Source organism: Lissotriton vulgaris, chromosome 2_2, assembly GCF_964263255.1.
Source record: "Lissotriton vulgaris chromosome 2_2, aLisVul1.2, whole genome shotgun sequence".
Lineage (NCBI taxonomy): Eukaryota > Metazoa > Chordata > Amphibia > Caudata > Salamandridae > Lissotriton > Lissotriton vulgaris.
Genome location: NC_141688.1, coordinates 29,165,733 through 29,192,266, shown reverse-complemented (window position 1 = coordinate 29,192,266; position 26,534 = coordinate 29,165,733).

The window sequence follows — 26,534 nt, the reverse complement described above, 5'->3', positions numbered from 1 at the left end:
TGTTTCTACCAAAAAAAAGCACAAAAAAAAGTGAAAGAGAAATGTTTTATTTGTATCATGTTTAACCCCTTGCGTGCGGGGCGTATTTTCCGCCTGTGCTGACTCCGCCCTGCGCGGGCAGAGTCATGACGGAATGGTTCCGTCATCAGCACAGCTCAACCGATGCTGATGACGGAACCGTTCTGTCATCAGCACGCAAGGGGTTAAGTATAATGATGAGAAATGGTTTATGCTAGCTATTTCTCTTTGCCTTTATTGATTATACAATTGTGATTTTACATTTGTATATGTATATATTTGATAAGTTATGAGTATGTTTGAAAATGTGTCGGTCCGCCCGTCTGCCTCAGTGGCACAGAAAAAATGGTGGAACTGACTTCATCACACCGACGAGGTCCTTTTGTGGTTCCTGTGATGTCACGCGATGCCGCGTACGTAGTCGGTCCATTGTGACGTCCTCATCGGCGTGGGGAGAGCTAGGAAAGAATTTCCCGCAGAATGCTGGTGCAGGGGATATTCAAAAGGTGAGGAATCCACAGGCAGATATTGTATCCACCAGAAAAAGCGTTACCGAAGGTAAGTAACTTGTTTTTTACAAACATTCACAAAGGGAAAAGGATCCCTTGGAGACCCCTACCCATTTGCGAATGGGTTACCACCTACTTGAAGTGCGTGGTAAAATATGAAATTTTTGCAACCTCATTTCGGTCACAAAACATTCACACATACCATTACGATTCGGTATTAGGAAGGGACGCCCTAAATATGCCCCTTCCTTCTACCAAATCACAAACCCCTTTTGCAATTCAGTAATAGGTTACAGAATCGCAAATTGAGCCTTTGTACATTAAAAACATTTTTTTTTGCAGTTTCAATCCGGCCGTTTGCAACCACAAAAAGCTTTGAATATCTGACTGAATGTAACTGAATGTTAATTGCCTCCTGTAATAATGTGGATCCCGGCTACTTACCTCAAGTAAGTCCTACTCGTTAGTATGTGAATCTCTAGACTGACCTCTGCAAATAATAAGCACATAATATAAATTAATGTACGAAAGAACAACTTCGAAGCCTTTTTCTGGACTACATAAGAATCATGGGCCTTGTGTTAAATATAGTACATTTGGTGAAAGTGGTTGCAATTTGTGTTCTGACTGTTATCAAATGCATTGTGGTGGTGGTTGTTTTCACTGGAATGGCAGCATCTGAAGAACCATTAACCAAGAGGGAGAGTGGAGGTGCTTTTATTGCCTTTTAGATAAACTCAAGTTAACAAAGTATAGCCAGGCTATCGGCATCATATATTGTACTTCAGAGAGCTTATCAAAGTAATAGTTAAAGGCAAAGACTTTTATAGCACATGGCGGCAGTCATAACTCACTTCCTCAGTGGGTACTGGAGCCCACTTATAAACCATCATCCCTCCTCCGTCAACTGCTACAAGTACCATCCTTTGCTGCTGTGTTCTCCGCTTCTTCTATATGCAATTGATCCATTTCCATCCCAGCGAACCTGCCTTCTTAACTGGATCCCCCATGGTGGTCTTTGATTCAAGTAGGGGTGTAGCTTAGTCAGTGATATTCGAGGGATGTGAATCTCAAATTTCCCTACTAAAAAAAGAGTGGTCGCAGGGTGGAAGGGTGAGATGGCCAAGGATCAGGATGGGTTGTTCCCATGAAGAACAGTTTCAGTACCGATTTGCATTAGGTGGGCCTCTGTCTAAAGTGGCACAGAGGGCAACAAACGATGTGTTGAAATACTACCCCAAGCAATTGCCACTGGTTAGACTATTTGCAAGTTTTCATCCCATTAGCTTTCAGATGTTTGATTGTCAGTAGTGAGCCTGGAAACCTGAGATTTGTGCAGCTATCCAAGTCAACAACTGCCAATGTTTGTGAATTCACAAAATCCAACTGTAAATGTACTTCAAAAGTGTATATTACATGTCCCCACCAAAATTGAAGGGTCTGGGTTGCTCATAAACTACATTTTATAGTACTTTTTGCAGTACTACAATAGTATTAACATACTACAAAATTCAATTCACAAACCACTTCTAAAGTACTATTACAAAAAACAGTAGTACATTAGAAGGGCAGTTTGTGAATAGTATGTTGTAGTATGATTTTGCACTGTTATTGTAGTACTACAAAATGTACTATAAAATGCAGTATGTGAATAGCTCCGAGGCCCTTCATGTAAATGATTAAGCAGTCATATAAAACTCTTAAAAAGGCCTAGATTCTTAGTGTAGATGAGGTATTATTATAGTCTATTAAATCATTCATACGTGGCGCTTTTACAGCACACATTCTGAACTCATGTATTTAAAGGTTCCCTCATATGTGATAATAAAGTAAAAAGAGGCTCTGAGATACAATATTTGCCTAGGATCATGCACTTTCGACTAGCATGGAAGCTGGTACTGATTCCAGGATAGCTGGTTTCACGTTTTGAAATTCAGCCACCAGATGTATATCTCTGTCTCTCTTTCCTGGTTTACAGCAAAGGTTACTGTTTTCTCTTTTATTCTTGACCCACTCGATGAAAAACCGACACAGATATTGCCGCCCCAGCTCAGGGCCCCAGCCCCAACTACCAGTCCAATAATGAATTTATTTGTGGGGTGTCACACCCGAACACCTCCTCACTCTCAAAGCTACGCTCCAGAAGGCAAGGGGCCGCCTAATGCATCTACTGAGGTAACTGCTTCAGTCTCACAGCCCATAAATTGTATTAATTTAGTTTTGGTTGTTAACTTTTGCTGGAATGCACAGAGAGAGGGACAGAGAGCCATGAAAGGAGGTCCAGTACCATTGCTCCCAAGACCAAACGTCGAATTCACTGGGGGGTAACTGTTCATGTAGAAGGATGCTAGCCTAATGGGCTGTGGAAGGTATAGAGGAAACAGGAGGTTGGTAGTGGTTCATGTAAGATAGATGAATATTAGGTTGGATGGAAAAGAAATATATATATTCGGTAAATTCCTCGACTTTGAAGAGTTGTCCTCACACACCTGTTAAGGTGCCATGCTTCATCATAGGGCGTTTTTGCTCTTCATGAGGTTGGCGCTGCAGTCCCCCATGGGCCCCGCTGGGGGGCTCTTTAGCGGAGATCTTTTATGAGGAACGCCGTAGTGGTAAGTGCGGGTGTGTGGGGTAAGTGTACAGGTGAATTACAAATATTGTAACGATACCCCAAACAATATTTATTTTTGGATCTGTTCGGTATGATTAAAAGCAGGAAAAAGAACTCTTGCAACCTTCCACCAATGGGGAGGCTTAGTTCGATTTACAAAGAGTGATTAGTGAAAAAGGTCATGGGGTCGACATGTTTCACGCCCTAATTGGCCCTACTGGATCACTGACGTTTTCATCAGGACCGGACAAAAGTGTGAAAAGTACAACATTAAATACTTGTGTGGCAGTTTCTGGTTTGATTTGTTCAGTATTCTGTCCATGATCTGTTATTTTTGCTTTTGTCGTCCTAAGTGGGTTTGGTATTCCCAGACGTGGACCCGTTCTCACTGTGTCACTGGATTTAAGCTAGCCTGGCTGATGAGGGGTGATACACCGAAACCAGTCCCAAGAAGCTTGTTTCTGGTCCAGGGAGGACCTAGCCTGCCAGTTCAGGCTGGACTGTTCCCACGGGGAGCAGGGTCAAGACTGATTAGCATATGGATGGGTCCAAACTGGGGTGGCATGGTGAGCAAAAAAACTATGGAATAAACCCAGATCTGTAACTGTGGGTGAATGTTTAATTTGGTTCACTGATAGAATATCAATGCTAAAAACATCAATGTAAAAAATATCGAAAAAAATATACAGAATGCAAAGATATTGACTCCCTATACTTAAACAGGTAAGTACAAATATTTTGAATCAAAAATATTGAAGTTAAAAATGTAGATGTAAAAATATCGATTTAAAAATATAAATAAAATAATATATATTAAATATATAAAATATTAATATTATCTTTAACACAATAAATTACATTTAATATACATTTTAACTAAATATAAAAAATAAACTTAATTAAAAAAATATAAACATGCAAACATAATAATCTATATATTTACTTTAAAATAATTTATTAACTATTATCTTTATTTAATTTTTAAATTATATAAAAATAAAATATATACATACATCAATAATTTAACATTAAAAAACATTCTATAATTAAAACATTAAACTATCAAAACAAAATTAAAACGTACATTTTGCAATACAATAAATACAACTGTAGGGAAATGTTGTATAGCGAAATAATTACATTTACTATTCCAACTCTGTGGAAACGTGTAATATTTTAATTAGCATAAGCTACAGCCATTTTGGCTGTGGTGTCCATTTAATTTCCTTTGTAATTCTTCTGTCCTCTGCTGCTCATCTTTTCACTCTGCTTGTGTTATCTATTTTAGTTGACCTCCTGACATGGCTTAGCAATGTACGTGACCCAGAGTCCCCCTATAAAGGTTCATTTATACAGCTGGCGCCGATACATGGGGCCCCATCGAAGATGCGGCCATCCAAAGGAGTGGTCTCGATGGAGGATCGAAATATTACGGAGGCTGCACTCTGCATGAGGAGACCCTTGTCTTTGCAGGACGATGTGACTTTTCCGGATTTGACCCTCCAGGTGGCGGCCGGTCTCGACTGGAGCTTTCTTTGGCATATTTCTGCAATAACCATTAGGTCGACCAGAGATCAGCAGGTGGGAGTTGGAGACTTCTGTTTGGTAAGGTCGCTGAAGCTGCACTCTTGATTTGCTTGGCCAAGATTTAGGTATCGTTTGTTATTCATTTTTTGCAAAAAACGAAGGCAGGTAATGTGGAGATTTTTCTCCTTATTTTTGGAATATTTATGTGGAGTAGTAATATTTTAAATATACCTGGAAAAACATGCCTGTTCTCAGTACACTCCATAAGTGGTGTTGCAGTTCTGGTGGTACCAATAACAGTTTAGAAGAAAGTCAGACGGCTCCTCCGGAAGGGACCCCTAATCGAGAGATGTACAGCAAATATGGTATTTCTCCCATAATATACTGTTCATTATGGAACAAATACACAAAGAAAGAGTCTGATTTACAATGGCCAGTGAATGGGTCATTCGATTCTAAAAAGGTTCAATATGTAGATCAGTGCTTATTTGAAAGAAAAAGTAAACAGGATATGTTTGATTTTGTACATATGTGGGATCAAGAAGTGCAAGAGAGAGTGAAGAGAGCGGAAGCTATAGCAGAAAAAGATTAAAGAATAAAGAAATAAAGGAAACAAAAGATAAAGAAGATAGGGAACGTCGATGAGGGGTAAATGGCCAGTACCCTATTAGGCGTCCTATTTATCCCATACTTAATAAACCACAGGATGACTGCATCCTATTAGAACGCCTCCCCACCCCTGTATAAATTTACCACTTCAAGTGCCCCTGATGATGAGGTTTCTGATGAGGAGCAATTGTCTTCAGAAGAAAAAGATAAAGATAAGCAAGTTGGGCGACAGATTCGCTCTACTCTGTCTAGCGCAGATAAAGATAAATTGAAGGGCATTCTAGAGCGGAATCTCATTGGAAGACTTCAGCGACGATCCTCATAACTATAGTTCAGGCTTGGGAAAATGCAAAACAGTTATATTTTTTGAAAAGTCCTGTTTGGAGATATTATATAATTGGCAACATATCTCTGACGAATCAGGCCGAAATGATTTGAAGACAGATTTCAGGCAGTTAAAAAATGAGACTTACCCTTTCATAATCATTTCTGACACATTTAGACGAGCCGTAAATTACGGGATGATACATCACAAATGCAAAAGGAAAAAGAATTAGCTAAAAAGCAGCAAGCAGGCGTTGAGACAACAGAATCTCAGACGGAGAAGATGGATATTCCACTGGATGCGAATGATCCCAACAGTAGTGAGTCTGCTATGAGACCAATGCGTGAAGCTGCAACCCTGTATGTTCCTACAAAAGGTGCGGGAACAAGTGATGATAAAACTTCAGATGATGCAAAAGGATATTTTATATATAATTGGCTTTGCACTCCTTGGAGTAGAGCAAATGTTATGGCACTTAAAGCTGCTTTGCCCGATCCCCGGAAAAATCCTGCTGCCTTCGATGAGGAGGCGGAAGGAGCCATCAGCTCCTGCACTATGACCTTGTCAGATATTGATATGTTCTTTGGGCTTATTCTGCCCCCTGATATGCGGAGAACAATACGTAAAATAGATGACAATGTGGCATTTGGTGATACCTTGGAACATTTAGAAGAAAAAGATGCGGAAAGGGAGCCTGCGCAGAAACCTCAGATGGAGATATTAGATCTTTCTAAAGCTATTGTGACTAAGTTAAAGACTCTCTACCCCCTAGGAAAATAGATTGGACTACGTAGCGTCCTGTAAACAGAAAAAGGATGAGCTAGTTGCTGATTTCTTTTCAAGATTTGAGGAGACATTCCATGATTTCAGTGGCCAGTCATTGGCCGATGATACGGGTAAGCATTTGTTTATTGATAAATTTGTCGCTAATATGTTACCGGAAATAGCTGGTCGCTTAAAGGCTAGCGAGAGTTCTTGGACCACGTCATCCCCAGTTTGCCTTTTGACTATGGCCCAATATTATGAGCATCAGGAATTAGAAGCAAAAGACAGGGAGGATAAGAAGGTTAAAGATTTAAAGATAAAAGTTATATTGGCCCAAGTATATGGTCCACCATTTAGGGGAGGTGGAAGAGGTGGACATGTACTGTATACACCTGGAGTGCCCCCTCTTCCTCAAGCAAATTTGTCCCCTGATCAGTGTGCTTATTGTAAAGAGACTGGGCATTGGCTTTCTGAGTGCCCTCTTTTGCAAGGTCAGCAGTAACAGCAGGGAAGGGGTAGTATAATAGGATGCCCAGGGAATTCAGGAAACTGGGGAGGTACAGGGGCTCGTCCCAGGTTTGAGGCAGTTGAACAAGGACCAAATTACTCTAATACTTTTGATAGACGAAATCAATACCAAGAGGTCTATTAGGATGGCGGGCGTTTTCCATCCACCCGCCATCGCCCCGGGAAATGGGACCGCCCACTTAGGGTGCGGCGGTCCCGCATGGGCAATTAGGATGAGCCCGCCACGCTAATGGGCACATCCTGCATTTTTTGCATTGCGGCGGGCGGTGCCTGCTACGTTGTCCATGCAAATGCAGAGGGGTACCATAGGTACCCCCATGTACCCTCCCCACCACCCCCAACATCCTGGGTGCCCGCAATGGGCCCCCAATTGAGGAAACGGCATGCCTGTGCCGCCACGGAAAGTCTGCTTCCCACTGCCATCACAATATGGATGCCGGTGTCTAGCAGACACCGCCACCATATCAGGCTCCTTTTCTGCCTGGTCACCTGTGTGACTGGCGGAAAACCGGCGGACAGTCTTTCCGTCCGCCAGGGTCCCCCCCGCCATACTAATATGGTGGGGGGGAAATGGCATGCGGGCGGTGGGGATCCGCCCGACATTCTAATAGACCCCCAAATGTCTGATTATTCTGCTGATGCACTTGCAGATTCCGATTACGCATAGGGCTGCCTAGGATGGGGCGAGTGAAGGGTTGAGGAGCCAGTAGATCAAATGGGTCCTTATGTTGATGCAAATGTCTTGGGATCTACTGATCGGTTTCTGGTTGACACAGGGGCTACCCGTAGTGCTCTGTCTAAAAAATTGGTTCATAGGGCTCCCCTGTAGGGCACAATGATAACATCGATAGGATTCGATGCAACACCTACATCTAGCCTGATTTCTCAGCCACTTGAATTCAGACATGAGAAATTCACTGCAGCATGTCCATTTTTGCTTTCCCCTAACACGCCGGACAACATTGTGGGTATCGATATGCTTAAATATTTTCCTGCTACAATACGTTGTGCGTGTTATTTTGAATGATAATTATCCAATGGTTGAGAGATCCTGTCTTATCAATGAGGATGCCGCTCTGGCATCCCTACCTTGTACTTTGTGGGCTAGATCAGATACTGATGTGGGTCAATGGTTATTCCACCAGTACATATCCAAGTAAAGGAGGGTGTTTCATTGCCTCGTCTGCCCCAATACAAAAGATCCCGAGAAGGTGCAGAAGCATTAGCACACATTGTTCAGGATTTGATTAAAGTGGGGGAAGTGGAAGAAGTCCCCTACAATACTTGCAATAGCCCTATCCTTTTTATTTTGCCCCAATATCCAATAGTTTCTGATATCCCGACCCTTCTCACTATGGTCCTTCCCACTGCCACTACATTTTCGGATATTGATTTGAAGAATGTCTTCTTCTCGATACCCATTCACCCTGAAAGCTGTTATTTGTTTAGGTTCACCCTGAAAAATCAATCATTCTGGTTCTGTAGAGCTCCACAGGGCTCCACAGAGAGTCCTAGCATTTACAGTCAAGCATTAAAAAGACAACTTGATTCCCTTCCTGTACCAAAAGGGGTGGTTCTTATCCAATATGTCGATGACATCTTGTTAGCTGCAGATACCCCTGAGCAGTGTGAAAAAGAAACACTGTTATTGTTATAATTTCTTGCATCACATAATAACACATTTTCTAGAAATAAATTGCAATATTGTAGACAGCAGATTACCTATTTGGGTCACCTCTTGTCTAAGGAGGCACGTGCACTCACACCAGATCGCATTCAGACCATTTTAGATACTCCTGTGCCCCGTACTCAGAAGGCTGTCTGTGCACTGATTGCCTTACTTCTTTTTGTAGGCAATGGATCTCCAGTTATTCGCCCATTATTAAACCTTTGTTGGTCCTTTTGACTAAAGACACTCCGATGCCCCTCCCTTGGACTACTGAATGTCAGATCGCCTTCCACCATTTATGCAAAGCTCTTCGTTCTGCACCAGTATTAGGAACTCCAGACTACACTAAGACTTTTATACTCTATGTACACGAGAGGGAAGGTTGTGCCCTCTCTGTTTTAACACAAATGTACAGTGATAAACAATGTCCTTGTGCATATTTCTCAGCTGTCCTTGACCCAGTCGATCGCGCGATGCCTGGATGTTTCCGAGCGGTGGCAGCAACAGCTGTATCTATACGTCAGAGTGAAGGAATAGTTTTGTCACAAACTGCTTGTCTTAGTACCCCATTCAGTTGATGCCTTACTAAACCAAACAGACTTGAGTGAGTGCAACAGTAGGGAAAGTGTTGGATAGCAGAGGGGTAAACATTACTATTCCCACTCCAATGAGTGCAACAGTAGGGAAAGTGTTGGATATCGATGGGGTAAAAATTACTATTTTCACTCCAAAGAGTGCAACAGTAGGGAAAATGTTGGATAGCGTAGGGGTAAATATTACTACTCCCTCTCCAGTGAGTGCAACAGTAGGGAAAGTGCTGGATAGCAGAGGGGTAAAATTACTATTCCCACTCCAGTGAGTGCAACAGTAGGGAAAGTGCTGGATAGCGGAGGGGCAGAATTACTATTCCCACTCCAGTGAGTGCAACAGTAGGGAAAGGTCTGGATGGCGGAGGGGTAAAAATGACTATTCCCACTCCAGTGAGTGCAACAGTAGGAAAAGTTTGGGATAGCGGAGGGGTAAAAATAACTATTCCCACTCCAGTGAGTGCAACAGTAGGAAAATTATTGGATAGTGGAGGAGTAAAAATTACTACTCCTACTCCAGTGAGTGCAACAGTAGGTAAATTATTGGATAGTGGAGAGGTAAAAATTACTATTCCCACTCCAGTGAGTGCAACAGTACAGAATGTTTTGGAAGGCAGAGGGGTACAAATAACTATTCCCACTCCAGTGATGCAACAGTAGGGAAAGTATTGGATAGCGGAGGGGTAAAAATTACTATTCCCACTCCAGTGAGTGCAACAGTAGGGAAAATGCTGGATCGCGGAGGGGTAAATATTACTATTCCCACTCCAATGAGTGCAACAGTAGGGAAAGTGCTGGATAGTGGAGGGGTAAAGATTACTATTCCCTCTCCAGTGAGTGCAACAGTAGGGAAAGTGTTGGATAGCAGAGAATCAAAAATTACTAATAACATTTACACATTTGATAAAAATTAAATGATCATAAAAGCAAATAAACAATTTTTTTTAAATATACGATTGCCACAACCGAAGCCCTTTGATGCAGTGTAACTCCCTTAAAGTTCTCACCCTCAACGTGAGGGACTTGAACAACACAATTAAACGCAGGGCCGTTCTTCATTTCCTAGAACACTTCAAGGCCGACATTTGCCTCCTTCATTAGACTCATCTCCTTGCTAAGGACCACCACAGATTGAAGTCCAAAGCATTTCCTACACAGTTGTTTTCCTCTAGCACCTCGAAGTCAGCAGGGGTGGCCATACTGGTCTCTCGTTCTTTCCCCGGTAGGGTCCTGCAGAGGGAGGCGGAGATTATGGGCCGCCTTCTCCCATACCAGATCTCGCTCAGGGGTGTGACCTTGGTGGTGGGTTCCATATACACACCTAATGAAGGGCAAGTCAAGTTCTTCCTCAATGCCCTTCGTGAAGCAGCCGCAGCGCCAGACCGACACTTATTGCTGGGAGGGGACCTTAATATTGTTTTTGATAATGATAGGGACCGCTCCTGCCAAAGAACAACATAGGTAGGCGCACTGACGTCCACGGTGCGGGCACACCTCCGCAATCTGGGGCTTTCAGATCTGTGGCGCCACTTCCACCCACGTACACATAGCTTCACCTTTTACTCAGGGGCCCATAAGGCTTATGCATACTTAGATTATTTTCTTAGCTCCACATCACTGCAGACCCATGCAACAGATGCAGAGATCCTGACAGCTTCCCTTTCAGACCACTCCCCAGTCGTGGCCACCTTCCGGCTGCCGCGCTCTCCACTACCCCTCAGACACTGGCGCCTGCGCAACACTTTGCTGCACAGCTCAACGGTGGTTGACCAAATTCAAAAGGCCATCACTAACTTTGTCATTCATAACGCTAATCCAGACACCACCCTGACGACTCAATGGACGGCCCTGAAGGCGGTCATACGGGGAGAATTTATAGCTATATACTCTGCTCAGAATCAGGAAAGGAGCCGAAAGAGAGCAGAGCTCACCCAGAGAGTCTCGGAACTCGAACAGCTGCATCAGAGAACGGGCGCCTCCCGGGCCTGGCGTCAGCTGTGCGTGGAGAGTGAGCAATCGGCAGCCCTAGATCTGGACATGGCAGAATATGCAGCTCTTAGGCTTCGGCATGTCTACTACACAGGGGAGGACAGATGTGGTTGTCTCCTTGCTAATAAGCTGTGGGAGGCTAGACAATGTCAGGGAGTCCAGAGTGTTCGGTCGTCCGGGGGTGAATCTATCTCTGAAGACGCCGCGATAGCCAAGGTGTTACGCGACTTCTACGCGGACCTCTACAAGGGAGACTCACAGGATAACCCCCATAGAGCGGAGTATATAGCTACAGCTCATATGCTCTCCTTGTCCCAACCACAGGCTGACCACTTAGACAGAGCAATACAGACTGAAGAGGTTATCTCGATGATCTCCCGTCTCAAACTATGTAAATCCCCCGTCCCGATGGCTACACGGCCACCTTCTATAAATCATTTTGCAACCGATTAGCTCCCATTCTGACAGCTCTATATAATACCTTTGAGCAGATGGACAATATCCCGGGTGAAATGCTGGAGGCGGCAATAGTTGTTATCCTGAAGCCAGGAAAAGACAAGACTGCATGTAGCGCATATAGACCTATATCTCTATTAAATGTAGATATTAAATTGTACACCAGCATTCTAGCGGCCTGCCTGGCGCCATACATGGCCCAACTGGTCGAACCCGAGCAAGCCGGTTTCATCCCACAGAGGCAGACCAGCGACAACACTAAACACATTCTACACCTGATAGAAAAAGACTCTCGCACCCAAGGCGAGTATATGCTTCTGGCCATCGACGCAGAGAAGGCCTTTGATCGGGTGCATTGGCCCTATCTAGAGATGGTCCTGATGGCTGCTGGGTTCAGTGAGAAGTTCCGTACCCGGATCCTGAACTGTTATCGCTCTCCCATGGCGACGGTCTGAGTCAACGATCACACATCTTCTTGTTTCCCCATTGGGAGGGGCACTAGACAAGGGTGTCCCCTGTCGCCTCTCCTCTTTGGGCTCTATATGGAGGCCCTGGTGCTTAGAGTACGACGGCATCCTCTCATAACCGGGATTACATTTGGCGGGGACATTCACACCGTAAGCCTATATGCCGACGATCTCCTTCTTTCCTTAGCGGACCCGATCACAGCGTTCCCTCTTTATTGAACTAGACAGCTGTGCATGCGGTTCGGGATTTAAAATCAATATGGACAAATCCATGGCTCTGAACATCTCCCTTTCTCCACCCACCCCCACTCACCTTCAGGAGGCACACCCAGTGCAATGGGCTTCCACTGCGATTCCCTACTTAGGCATTCAGCAAGCCCCCACTATTCAGGCTACCATTGACATCAACTATGCTACTCTTTGAACTCACATACGCACAGAATTGAATAGGTGGAAACACTGCACGATGACCTGGCTGGGCAGGATCGCAGCTACCAAGATGACTATTCTTCCCCAAATCCTGTATCTCTTCCCTTTAGGCCCCGTTGGGCTGGATTCAATGGACTCAAACGAATCTATCGCGCTTCATTTGGCATGGCCGTAAACCCTGCTTCCGACATCAGGTCGCAATTCTTCCACCCGAAAAGGGAAGGGTGGGGGTACCAGATCTCCAATTGTACTTTCATGCTGCCCAGCTTAGATATTTGGTGGAATGGCAGCGACTGGAGTCAGAGAAACACTGGCTGTTTCAGGATCAGGCTCAGGCAGTAGCAGGCAGACCTCTACAGGTCCGTAAACATCACCGCCCGCCCAACCTGTATGCCTCATTTATCTCCGGTACCATCATGGACTCCTGGGTCGCACTAACGTTTCTACACAGCTAACCACTTTCCCGTCGCCCCTCGCACAGCTCTTTGACAACCCAGATTTTTACCCTGGCACTGACAATCGAGCCTTTTGGGCCTGGCGCTCCTCCCCCTGTAGATCCCTAGGTCACCTCTTTGATTTAGATGGCATCATTGCTTTCCCACAACTCAGGGAACACTATAGCCTTACAGAGATAGAACGTCTGCCATATCTCCAGATTCGGCACTGGGCTTTACACCCACAAGTCAAACCGCAGGCACAGCACTTCCTGACTCCGTATGAAAAAGGGCTAGTAACGCGCACCTCCGATAAGAAAAGCCGACATCACATTTACACATCATGCGGGTCGCACTCGCTGGGAAAGAGACCTGGGACGATCACTAAGTCACAAGGAATGGGAAGGTATATATCACAGGGTGAGACACTCGGCCTATCACATGAGCCTCACGGAGACCTTGACCAAGATTGAGACATACTGGTACTACATACCGGAGCGACTGCACTGCTTTGACCCCCGACAGAATGACTTATGTTGGCGGGAATGTGAGGAGTTGGACACACTGGAACACGTACTCTGGAGCTGCCCCTACATTCAACCATACTGGTTTCAAGTCCTTGACGAAATAGTCCAGCACTTCGAGACACAGCTCCCACGCTTCCACGCTTCCCTTCATACATTCTCCTGGGTCTACCTAACCCATTGACATACCCACTTAAATCCCGGAGGGGTCGACTAATCGCGATCGACCTTGGGGCTGCTGTGCAAAACATCTTGACACACTGGCTCACCACCCAGCTCCCTACACAGTCTGTCTGGCTCCAGAGACTCTGGCTGCTGCTGGGTATGGAGAAGCTCACTCTTACGTTGGCCGGCAGGGGGGTCAGAGTTTCTGAGTTATGGCGCCCCTTCCTTACATTGTTGGTATCGGAGTTCTGTGAATTACCGTGTCCCCGGTACCTTCGATTGCTTCGTCTTCCAGATACACAGATTCCAAGTAGCGATTCCATGAAAGCCCGTAAGCGACGACGATGAACACAGGGCTGCTCCGCCCTATTTGTTTACCTCCCCTTTTTTTCTCTTTTTAGTTTAAGGTGGACGAGGGGTGGGTGGGGAGGGTGGGGGGCAAGGTGGGGGGGACGGTTGGGGGGGTTTCTTCTCTATTGTCTTTTTCTCTGTTTACTTTGTGGGCCCGCTCCATGCTGCTTACCTATGATAATGTTATGTAACGCAACTTTGTTGCGCTGTCACTGAGGAGCTGAGGGTCTTGTTCTTCTACATGCTTTTGAAATCAATAAAAAGATTTAAACCATAAAATTATACGATTAAATATATTAAACATATAAAAAGAACAAATATTATAATGTTAATTACATGTAACAAAAATGTACAAATATAACATATAATAAATTAATACATTTATAAACATTATTTATTTAAAAGGAGCAAATATTAACAAACTATTTAAAACATAAATGTATTTATTTTATTTCCTACCCTATTACACCACACCAATAAAAAAAGACTTCAACATTTTTATTTACATTTATTGCCATAATTAACATAATTAATAATGAATTAAAGACATATGAATATTATAAAAAGATAATAAACATTCATTGAGTACACATTCTTTAACACTATAATAGTCACAACACACACCTAAAATTAATTACACAATTACCATAATCAATGACTAATTAATTAATTAAATTATTTACACCTTAGAAATAATTCATCAATAAAAAATAAATTACTTTCCACCCTACCCACCATTTACAGCTATAAACACCACAACACACATCTAAAATTAATTACCCTCATTCTGCTTACTAAGCTGCAATTTTTCTGCTTCCTTTAATTTTGTAGCAGAGAACATCTCTGGTATTTTCTTTCTTACAATGACAGCCTCCCCCTCTTTAGTCCGTGCAGCAACCGGCACCCCCTCATACTCCGCCACCTTACTCACTGATGACGCTGTGGATACCCGTATGAGATGGGAAACTGTATGCTTGAATGTGAGAGCTCCGCCCCAAGTCCTGAGGAGGCCATGGTGGCCCACGAATAGACGCTGACCGTTTCACAATTGTGCTCCTACTTCACTTTGTCCTGAGGAAGACCCCAACACGAGGCACGACTAACTCGTAACCAAAAACGGGGTCGAAACGTAGACTACACCAACCCGGCACACCACAGGACCTAACGAATTGGAATAGTCTAGCCTATGTGTGATGTTATTAGGGAACATGTGTACAAGCCAGAATGTAAAGGTCTACTGATTTTACTGTGATGTTATCAATATCACTCCACCTCCACCTTTACCCAGTCCCTCACGTACCCTACCACGCCTATCCCCTTCTTTTTCACTGAGAGCACTACTCAAGTAATGATTTGAAAATTACGTTCATAACTTTGATTGTAAAAAGTTATTTTTCATGTGAAAAAGTAGTTGCGATCTATACGATTGAAAAATAAATGCAATTAGGCTTTGAATACTAAAAGCTTTATGTATTTACTTTATCTATTAAGGCAATGAATAATGAATGATGATATATGTATGTGGTGAACGCCTGTATTGTTGAATACAGCTTCACAAGGACAACTGTTCAATAATGGCTCAAAGGTGGGAGAATGTAAGCACCACTTAAAATTAATTGGGATGAAGCCGATGATGGTATTGTAATCATATTTGAAACAAAATAAAAATATAACAGTCATTTAATAAATCTTTACTTGAGAAACAATACAATATTAATTGGTAGAATCGAGCGGTGTTCACCATGCTGAACAATAAAAGTAGATTAAAAAACGTGTCTTTATCTCTCTTACAACAACGCTTTCCCTTCTTCTAGCTGTGGTTCTCTGTTCCAATCAGAGATGCCCATACGAACGTGGGGGCATGGAAACCATGAAAGAAAAATAATGATGCAAATTAAAATTGCAAACAAATTTAAAACAAAATACATGGAGACGTGATATTACATTTATTTCTATGTGCTACGTACAAAGCCCAGGCGCATCAGAGCACTTCACATAACTTGGGAAATAATAACATACAAGAGAGAGCAAGAAGTAATAAAAAATACAGCAGAATCAAAACAAGGATGTGTAAGAATACAAATAAACACTGTTATGACAAATTATATACAAATCAACTCATATGGATGGCAAAGAAGATTATAAGAGTGTTTCTCAGGGGAGATAAAACCATTACAAACCAGAAGGTGGGGCTGAACTGGGTGTGTCAATCAGACGAGCTCTTCCTAATCTAGTTACTGTTCCCTGTCGGCCATTATGGCTACTAGTGCTAGTGCCAGCTAGTCTGTTATACAGGGATAGTTAGTAGTGGCCACCATATGCTGCCTCCTATGCTCCCTATCGATCAAAAAAAGCGGGACAATGCTCAGACGTACAACTGGCATGCCGTGAAGCATGAAGGCGTGGCAAAGGCCAGACAAACTGCGCCCGTTCGTGCCTGGACATGACAATATTGTGATCCCCGCGCTGCCCCTGTATTTATGCTGGCTGCTGTTCCTGCATTTTGTTTGTGACATACTCGTACTCTAGGCCTGTGAAGAAACACCGCGGCAGAATTTACAAGCCCTGGCCTAGTAGTATATGGAAATATACTATTCAAAACGTGTTTCCATACCTGACTAGGCCAGGGCTTGAAAATTTCGGTGCGGTGTTTCTTCACAGGAGTAGAGTACGAGTACGTCACGAACAGCAGTCAGCATAATTACAGGGGCTGCTTGGGAGTCACAAGTTTGTCATGTCACCCTTTGCAGTAAGGAAGCAAGGTGTTTTGCAACCAACCTGCGTAAATTATGAAGAAGAGGATCTTAAGAGGTGCAGCACAACACGGGCAGCAATAACACTCGACAGACTGCTTTGCGCGCGTAAGCAGAGGCTACGACGTGAAAGCACGTTGTAAGCGCGTAAGGCAGCCGTGCGCTCTTGGGCCAAACCATGATTCGGGATTTCACAGGTGGCATTTGGAACTCCCCCGTGTGTTGCGCTGCGTCTGGGTAATTTAAATAAAATTCTGACAGGAAAGACGCATCATTTGTTAATTGCGCACATTCACACAACTACAATGATTAGAAGCTTCCTCAGCACACGTTATCTTTCCCACATCGTGTGGGGCACCCCTAGATAATCCTAACGGCGCCCCGGGGTGCAGCGGCGCACAGTTTTGGAACCACTGCGCTACGGAACTAAAAATGCTAATTTCAAATATTAAAAAATTAATAATGGGGAGGAGGAGCCAAGCGGGCATCCGAAATGGCCGCATAGTCGCTCGGCTCCGTGAACCCCTTCGCCCCACACGTATATCCTGGCGTTTATCCTGAGCTACGGAGGCATACTTTAGCAGGAGAAGAATAACGACCACTTACCGTCTGCTCCTGAGGCTCCTGCGTGCGGTAGGCCCTGAGAACTGTCCCCGACTGTTCTGCGGCCCACGTGGTGAAGAGACCGGGGCGTTGACCTGGATGTGCATCCAGCCGCGAATGCAACAACAACGTCCGCGGGTGGCTGTGAAGAGCCGGCCGGAGGGTGCCGTTGACTTGAAGGGCCGCTGAAAGCGGAGAAGGCCCGGTCCAGTTGACGTGACCCTTGAGGGGCAATGTGGCTAAGCAGGGTCAGTGGGGGCGCATGACTCCTGCCCCCTCCCCAAACTCTTTGTCCGGGCATAGCCAAGGATTGCCCCGGTATAGGTGGGCGACTCCCGGGGCGCGGCTGGGATGTTAGCCTTTTGGTGACTCTCCTTTTGGGAGCCTGCCTCACTATTTTGAGCCCCGGTGGTCTGTCCCACGACGCCCCGCACTGGTGTCTGGTCCCTGAGTGCGGTGAAGAGGGACGGGGCCAAACTGACTAACATGGCGGCTGGTGCCCCCCTCTGCGGTCCATGTCCGTGTCGAAAATTGTCTCATGGAGGGGGCCGGGATGCTTGCAAGGAGCGCATGAGCCCACATTCAAGGACGTGTTGGCTGCCCTAGCGGTTTTGCACGAGTCCCTGATTTGGCATGCTCAGGACCTGGGTAGCAGAATGGCCGCCATCGCTGTCTCGCCGTCCCTAACAGATACAGTCCGATCCCATGTTGACTGACGGTGTAGTGGGTATGTTTGACCGGGATTTCATAGCTGTCATGGCTGGGACTTGATGTTCCTTGTTATTGTATTACTTCGTTTCTGGGATTTTCCTGGGCGTAGGGGCGAGGGGCGGGGTCGGGCGGCAAGATCGAGGGCCCTCCTCCGTTTATCTATTCTTTTTTCTTCCTTTCTCTCTTTTACTACATTTCGGGTCTCTATTAGGGCGACAGGCACGACTGTGGGGGGGGGGGGGGGGGGGGGGGGGGGTAGGCCATGGCCTTCTGCGGGTGTGCAGGGTTGGGGGCTGGGGGCTGGTCGTTTGTTCGGTATTTGTTTCTATGGCCCTTTAGTCTCTCTTCTCTTTTTAGTGTCGTTGTCGCTCATGGTCTCTGCAATCTGTTTAGTTTGGAGGGGTGGGGTTTAGCCTTGCTATGTGCCGGGATTGTGTCTGCATTTCTCCTGTTCTGAATATCCTACCCCCGATATTTCCTTTGTATCTGTACTGTTTGTAGATATCCTGATTCGTGGGCAGTATTGTAGGACTGAGTACGACTGTGAGACACCCTTCTTAGTTCCTTATTTTGAAAATGAACCTCTCAAATCCTGATTCAAGTTTGTGTACCGGATTACAAGATCTGCCCAGGTATTTTTATTACCCCGGATTTCGAACTGCTGTAACTTTCATATTGCTTGCTTTATTCTTGCTCTGTTTAGCGGCCGGCAGGGTTGGTTGTAGGCCCATACTTGTAAATGCTTGTACTACTAATAAAGGTTCACAAAAAAAAAATTAATAATGACTAAAAATATTTAATACATTTTATATAATTAAATTACTTCCCACCCTATTCACCTATAAACCCACAACCTGCTACAGAACTAAAAACTCAAAATTCAAATGAAAAAAATGTAATAACTACTAACATTTTAATACATGTAATAAAATAATAAAAATACAAACAATTATTATAGAAAAAAACATACATCACATACATATGAAATATATACTAAAATACATATCAATAATAGAAAAGCAATATTTTTAACAACTATATTTTTGCAAATGATTTTAAACACTTCGATATTTTAAACATCGGGATTACTTACCTAAAACCGATATTATTGGCCCATAATATTTTGTCTGTCGATATTTCTGACCCACGATATTTTACCTCGATATTTGTGCAAATCAATATTGCATCGATATTCTGTCTCTTCCCCGGTTAATTTGCTCAGCATTCCGTCCATCATCTGTTTTTTTACTTTTAATATTTTTTGAGGCATGTTTCTTAACTGTAAATTCTTCCCATTTAAACAAATAGCTGTATTTTTCTGTTATAAATGTAGCACTGTATCGCTATGTCACTGGGTGCAAGATTCCACCTGTTGGTAAATGCAAAATTGTAATGGGAGAACATTGAAATGATGAGTTTCATCCATATAAACAAATGTAAACATTAACTCTTCACTTTATTTTCTACCATTTCAATGCATCTCATTTATGCACAGCAGACATCTTGCTCCCAGTGGCTGGTAGACACAGTGACATATTTATAACAGAAAACTACAGCTATTTTTTTTAAGTGGGAGAAATTTCAAGTGCAGAAAATGTTCCATATTATGAACATTATTGCAAAATATTTTTCTGCCCTTTAAATTTCTCCCATATTAAAAATGGTTGTATATTAGTGCTATGCATGTAACGGTGACACCTATGACAAAAGGTATGTCTTGACAGACTACCACCTACGCATAAGATCCACATAAAATCCCTTCATCTGGAACAAAAACCTCACCAATTCCAGAAACTCAAAAGAACTCTTCGACATCATCCAGCAATTCACCAAGCCCTACAGCAAGGCCACAGCCGTCACCCCATCCCAAGACCTCTGCAACAAGCTTGGCACCTACTTCCACCTTAAAATCAAAGTCTTCAACAACAATTTCAGCAAACAGACTATGGAAACCACCCTTCTGTCCAGTGACGACAGCTGGCCCACCATCACCGCCTGGACCCCGGTCCCCATCGAAGATACCACCAAAACCATGAAGAGCACCCACTCGGGAGTCCCCATGGACCCCAGCGCTATGCACTTCTTCCACAGAGCAGCTGCCGACATAGGACCCCAGCTACGATGCACCATCAACGCCACCTTCGAATCCGGACCTTTCCCCAATGACTGGAAATGGGCAGAAGTCAAGTCCCTCCTCAAGAAGCCTTCTGCAGACCCAACAAAACCTGAAGAACTACCGACCCATCTCTCTCCTTCCCTTCGCCGCCAAAGTCACCGAGAAGATCCTCAACGCCCAGTTGACAAACTTCATTAAAGAGAACTCCATCCTCGACCCCTCCCAATCCGGATTCCGCAGCAACCACAGCATCGAGACCGCCTCCTCACCACCACAGACGACATACGCACGCTCCTCGACCATAACACTCCGCAGCCCTCCTCCTACTCGACCTCTCCGCAGCCTTTGACACTGTCTCCCACTGCACCGTCGCAGCCATACTCCAGGACGCCGGAATACAGGGAACTCCCTCGACTGGCTCTGCTCCTTCCTCGCCGGCAGAACCCAAAGGATCAGACTCCCGCCTTTCCTCTCCGAACCCACAGAAATAAACTGCGGAGTACCACAAGGGTCATCGATCAGCCCCACGCTTTTCAACATCTACATGGCCCCCCTCGCCGCCATCGTCCAACAGCATGGACTCAACACTGTATCCTGCGCTGATGACACCCAGCTCAACCCCTCCCTCACGAAGGACCCCGAAACCATCAGACTCAGGTTCCAAGAAGGAATGGTATACGTTGCAGCCTGGATGAGCAGCAGCTGTCTGAAACTTAACTAAGAAAAGACAGAAGTCCTAATCCTCGGACCCTCTGCCTCTGCGTGGGACAACTCCTGGTGGCCCTCCACCTTTGGCAATCCCCCCACCAGCCACGCCCGGAACCTTGGTATCATACTCGACTCCTCCCTCACCATGACCTGACAGATCAAGATCGTTACCTCCACCTGATTCAACACCCTCTGCATCCTCCGAAAGACCTTCAAGTGGATCCCCCCGAAGCCAGAAAGACCGTCACCCATGCACTCATAACAAGCAGACTGGACGACGGACACGCCCTCTACACTGGAATCAACAAATCCCTGCTACGCAAACTCCAGACCATCCAGAACACCGCGGCCAGACTGGTCCGCGGCATGCCACGGCTAGAGCACACCACCCAACACCTGCGAGACCTCCATTAGCTCCCCGTCGAGAAGAAAGTTACCTTGAAGCTACTCACCCAAGCCTACAAATCCCTCCACAACATCTGACCCAAATACCTCACAGAAAGAGTCTCCTTCACGTACCCAAAAGGAACCTCTGCTCCGGCGACCCTCCTCCTGGCAGAAAACCCACACATCCGCAGAACCAGAGCGGGTGGAAGAGTCTTCTCCTACATCGCAGCCAAAGCCTGGAACGAGCTCCCAGTCAACATTAGATGCTCCCCTTCTCTGCAAACCTTCAGGAAGAGCCTCACAACCTGGCACTTCGGCTGAACCGGAGCTGCACCCCTCCTGCCCCGCACCTTGAGACCCTCACGGGTGCGTAGTGTGCTTTAAACCCCCCTGATGGACTGTTGATTGATTATGCCACAAGTACATAGGACACCAGCTCTCATTCACCAATACACATATATCCTGCGCTTACTGACACACATAGCAGCCCTGTTATAGTGCTCCTAGTCACAGTATTGTGTTCAAACCATACTATTTGGTTCCATGAACATTAGGCTAAAGTCAATAAAGCTGGACCTGGGGGTGCTTGGTTGCGCTACGCGATTGGCTTGACCTTCAGTACTGCATGATGATTATCACTAATCAGAAGTAGTTCTCACTGCAGAAAAGGTTGAGGACCCCTGCTTTGGATTAACCTTTTCTAAGGTGATGTGTCCGCCTCTAACGCCTCTAATGACTTCCAATCAATCAGTGCGCGGCTGCTCACCGATAAGGGTCTCAAGGCACTGGGGAGTGTTGTTGCAGTTCCGACTGGGCCCTGTGGTTCATTCAAAGAGCCAGGTCTTGAGATCCTTCCTGAATTGTGTCGGAGATGTGGAGAGCCTTTCGATCCATCCCATACTGAAATCGATATTGTGCTTTACTGTATTTTGACATGCATTACTGTATTAAGTTTCAAAGATCACAGATAACACCTAAATCAACGCATCTAGCAATAGCAACAAACCATATGGACCCTGTTCCAGCACCACACTACTCCAATATTTACATATAGAACACATAGGTCCTTTTTAAGTCAAGTCACAGTAGTGCCCAATTTAATGAATACTAAGCTCCCCTTCGGCCATGCAAAGCCTTTCTCTCGCGCCCACATGCATCACTCAGACTCTGAGGCATGCCTCCTCGGGAATAAAGGTGGTGCAATATCATACAATGGAACTATTGAAGAGGGAGGTGAATGCATTTAAAAAGGCAGACAGAATAAGATTGTGGTAAAGAGAGCGGAAGGAGAGATGTGGGAACTAGGCGCACATATAGCAGGGGATGCCATGTGTGAACAGTAGCCAAGATACAAATCCCTTGGATCCTCAACATTTGTGTCCCCAATGTGTGATCCTACCGTTTGCTGAAAGCTCCAGGCTGGTGCTCTTGGGCTGTCATATGTGCAAACATCACTCAACATTCAAGGTGGAGTGGAAAGGGTTCGGCGAGTCTCCAGGGCATTTGTTGACCTTTCCTGCATAGAGTGCAAGAGTTTGTGTGCATCAGTGGTGTTCTGAAACAGATAGCTCATGCCTTCTTCCATCCTTTATCGAATGGAGAATATTCGCCTCTCAGCCTTTGTTCTGGCATTTGTGGGATACCGCAAGAGACATGCAGGTGCACAGGTGGGCACCCTGGCAGTACTAGAGAAGTCATTTCGCATATCCATGTTTTTGCAATGGGGGTAGGTGGTATAGTTGTGTTTACCAGCTATACAAATTCCAAGGATTATCCGCGTAAATACACTAAATCTAATTTGACACTCACCAAAACATAATTACCTTGTAGAAGAGCATAGGAGTTAGGGTTGCATTGCCCTTTGACTTGCATTTCAGCTATTTTGCCATAATGTATTCACTTTTGAAGAACATAAATTCCAAGTATACAGAACCTATAACAAATTAGTTGCTTGAAAATAATGTTTTAGTAGCAATATTAAGAACCCACTGGGTGTAACCCGGACTTACACCCAGTGGGTTCTTAGTTCAGGAGTATGCTTGCATGTGTATATTCTAGGATATATATAATGGTTTTCCCACAACCATTCTTGTGTACCTACCTGGTCCAAGTCACTCCAACTCTAACCCTACTTAATGGCCTTCACACGGACACGCACCGGGAGCGCAGATGGCGCGCCTAAGGCCCCGTCTGCGCCCGTCAGCGCTAAGTCAGCGCTCAGGGCCAGGAATGCTGCCCAATTTGAGCCCTCATCCGCCAACATTTCACAGTTAACGAGTGAGTACCTAAAAACTCTCAGAGCCTCATTATGTTCTTCTCACAGTGCCCACTCACTGCCCTTTGTCTCGGATTTTATCTGCCCGAGTGTGGTTTAACCTTTACACTCAACCCCCACTATGCAACACGCCTACAAAATCACCTATACCTTTGAACATTAGAGCTGCACTTGTCAATGCGAGATCTCTGAAGACGCATTATGTCGATATTGCCGATCTAGTATCGGACAATTCGTAAGATCTCCTGGCTGGATACTTCCTCTAATCCCATTGTTGCGCTGGCCACGCCTGGCGGTTATAAATGCTTTTGAGTTGACCGCCCTGCCAGTAGGGGAGGGGGACTGGCCGTTCTGTTTAGGGATACTTGGGCTCTTCATAGCGAAGCATCGAGCCTTTGGTGTGGCTGTGAGGCTTTAGACTTCAGTGTCCAGCTCTCGGCCTATTTCACCCTAGGTGGTTCCCTTATATACCGCCCACCTGGCCCAGCTGGTGCTTTTCTCAAATCATGGGGGGATGCAGTGGCTGAGCGGGCACTGCGGTTCTCTCACTATTTGGTCCTTGGTGATGTAAACCTCCACCTCGACCAACCTGAGGTGGCCGACTCCGCTGTTTTCCTCGACTCACTTCACATGGTTCAGCTCTGTCAAAGGGTTAGTCACCCCACCCATCAAGGGGGTCACACTTTAGACCCTATCTGTACGAACTTTCCTATCTTGGTTGCGAAGCCCTTGCCCATCTCTTGGTCGGAACACTTCCCTATATTCTTTTCTTGGGAAGTCTCGCGGCCCTCCCGACCGGCACGCAGCCTGCGCCTTCCGACTTACCGCAGAATTGATCCTTTTCAGTTCATTAGCTCGCTGGCTGCTCCCGGCGCTCTCTCCACAAAAACCTTGAGGTTAACGTGTCCCGGTTCTTTGACTGGATTGCGGACTCGGTATCTGCCTTATCTGCACCGCATCCACCTAAACTGACAAGAGACTCACCTTCCAAACCCTGGTTCACTCCTGAGCTGAAAGTCTTGAAACACGACTGCAAAGTATTGGAGAGGGCCTGGCGCTCCAGTGGTTTCTGCTGTAAATCTAAACTTGCTCTCCGAGCTAAACAAAAAAGATATTATGTTGCCATTGTGGTCGCTAAAGGCCAATACTATACCTCACGCATTGACCAGGCCAATAACAACTCAAAAGAAATATTTACGATTGTGCAAAGCTTCATGTCCCTCGCTGCTCAGGCTTATGCCACGCCAGTTTCGGAATCTTGGTGCAACACTCTCTCCAAGTTTTTCTTGGATAAAATACGCTGCATTCAAGATAATCTTGCGGCCCCTGCCAGTGGGCCTGCTGTTGCCGCTCTGGAGCCGTTGGGGTCTGCCCGGGTCAAGTTGTTTTCTACTTTTATGCCTACTGATCCTGCCTGCTCACTTAAAATCCTAAAGGGCCTCAAGTCAGGCTCTCCAAACGACCCTTGCACTGCTAGACTCTTGGCTGCCGCTGCGGATGTTATCAATTCCGAAGTTAATGCAATGGTCAACAAGTCTCTCCCGGAGGCCGTGGTCCCGGCATCTTGGAAGCAGGCACCAATTCTTCCTCTTCTTAGGAAGCCTTCTCAATACCTGTTGCTTCCCGGTAACTACCGGCCCATTTCGCTCCTGCCTAGCTTGGCCAAGGTCTGCGAAAAGGTGATTACGAACCAACTTACCAATCATGTGGAGGTATTGGGGCTCTTGCAACCGGCACTTATCTGGCTTCCGGCCTTTGCATAGCACAGAGTCGGCATTGCTGGAGGTGTCAGAAGCGATCCGGGAGTGTCTGGACGCCGGTGGGAGAGCAGCTCTTGTCATGTTAGACCTCTTTGCTACGTTTGACACAGTGCCCCACTCCTTACTCCTTGATCGCCTCTCGGTGATTGGGGTTTCTGGGGCTGTGCTGTGTTGGATCAGATCTTTCTTGGAGGGCCGATCTCAGCAGGTCTGGCTTCCTCCATTTGCCTCGGTGCCCCAGCAAGTGGACACTGGTGTCCCGCAGGGGTCATCTCTTAGTCCCCTTCTTTTTAACATATATATCACTCCCCTTGTCTATCTAGTGGAATCATTAGGGGCTAAGGTGATGCCTACGCTGAAGACACTCAGCTTCTGTTCACTTGGAGCAGGGACGACGACTATGTCCTTACGGGACAACACTGACTTTCCTCTGTGTTTCAGTGGCTTGCTCAGGCACAGCTAAAATGCAATGAGGAGAAGTCTGAGGTCCTTCTATATGGTTTGTTTACTGCCAACTTTAGAAAGAGACTATGGGCCCCTGGCTTCCCCCTGCCAAGTGCCGTGAGAAATGTTGCAAAAAATCTGGGCGTCTGGTGCAATGAAAATTTGAACTTCTCAACACAGATTAAGAAGCTGCCGGGGACCTGCTTTGGAATCTTGAAGGCTTTGAGGAAATTTCTTCCTCTTCTCACTAGATCTGACAAAGAAACGGTTGTCCAAGCTCTGATTTTGTCACGTCTGGACTATGCTAATGCAATCTTAGTCGGCATCCCTGACTACCTCCTAAAGAAACTGGAAGTACTCCAAAATTCTGCAGCCAGCCAGACTCCTTCTGGGTTTGTCAAATAGGAGCAGTGTGCGCGCACACCTACACACCTACACACCCTGCACTGGCTCCCAGTGGAGTATCGGATTAAATTCAAAATGCTGACCATTGCTCATAATGCCTTAAATGGTATTGGTTCCATATATTTACAAAACAGATTTGCTTTTTACATACCAGCAAGAAATCTGTGTTCCTCCTCTCAGTTTCTAATGCAGACCCTCAGGTTTAACCGTCAAAGGCTGGGCGGGTGCTCTTTTGTTAAACAGCTGCCCCAGCCTCTAACCTACTGCCGCTGACATTGCGCGGCCTTCAAGATCCTACAATCTTCAAGAAAAAATGAAAAAACCCTTCTTTATTAGCTGCTAGTAGGTTTTTGCTTCCTTTTCCATTGCTCGCGCCGGGACACTCTGCAGAGTAGCCATGTGCGCTATA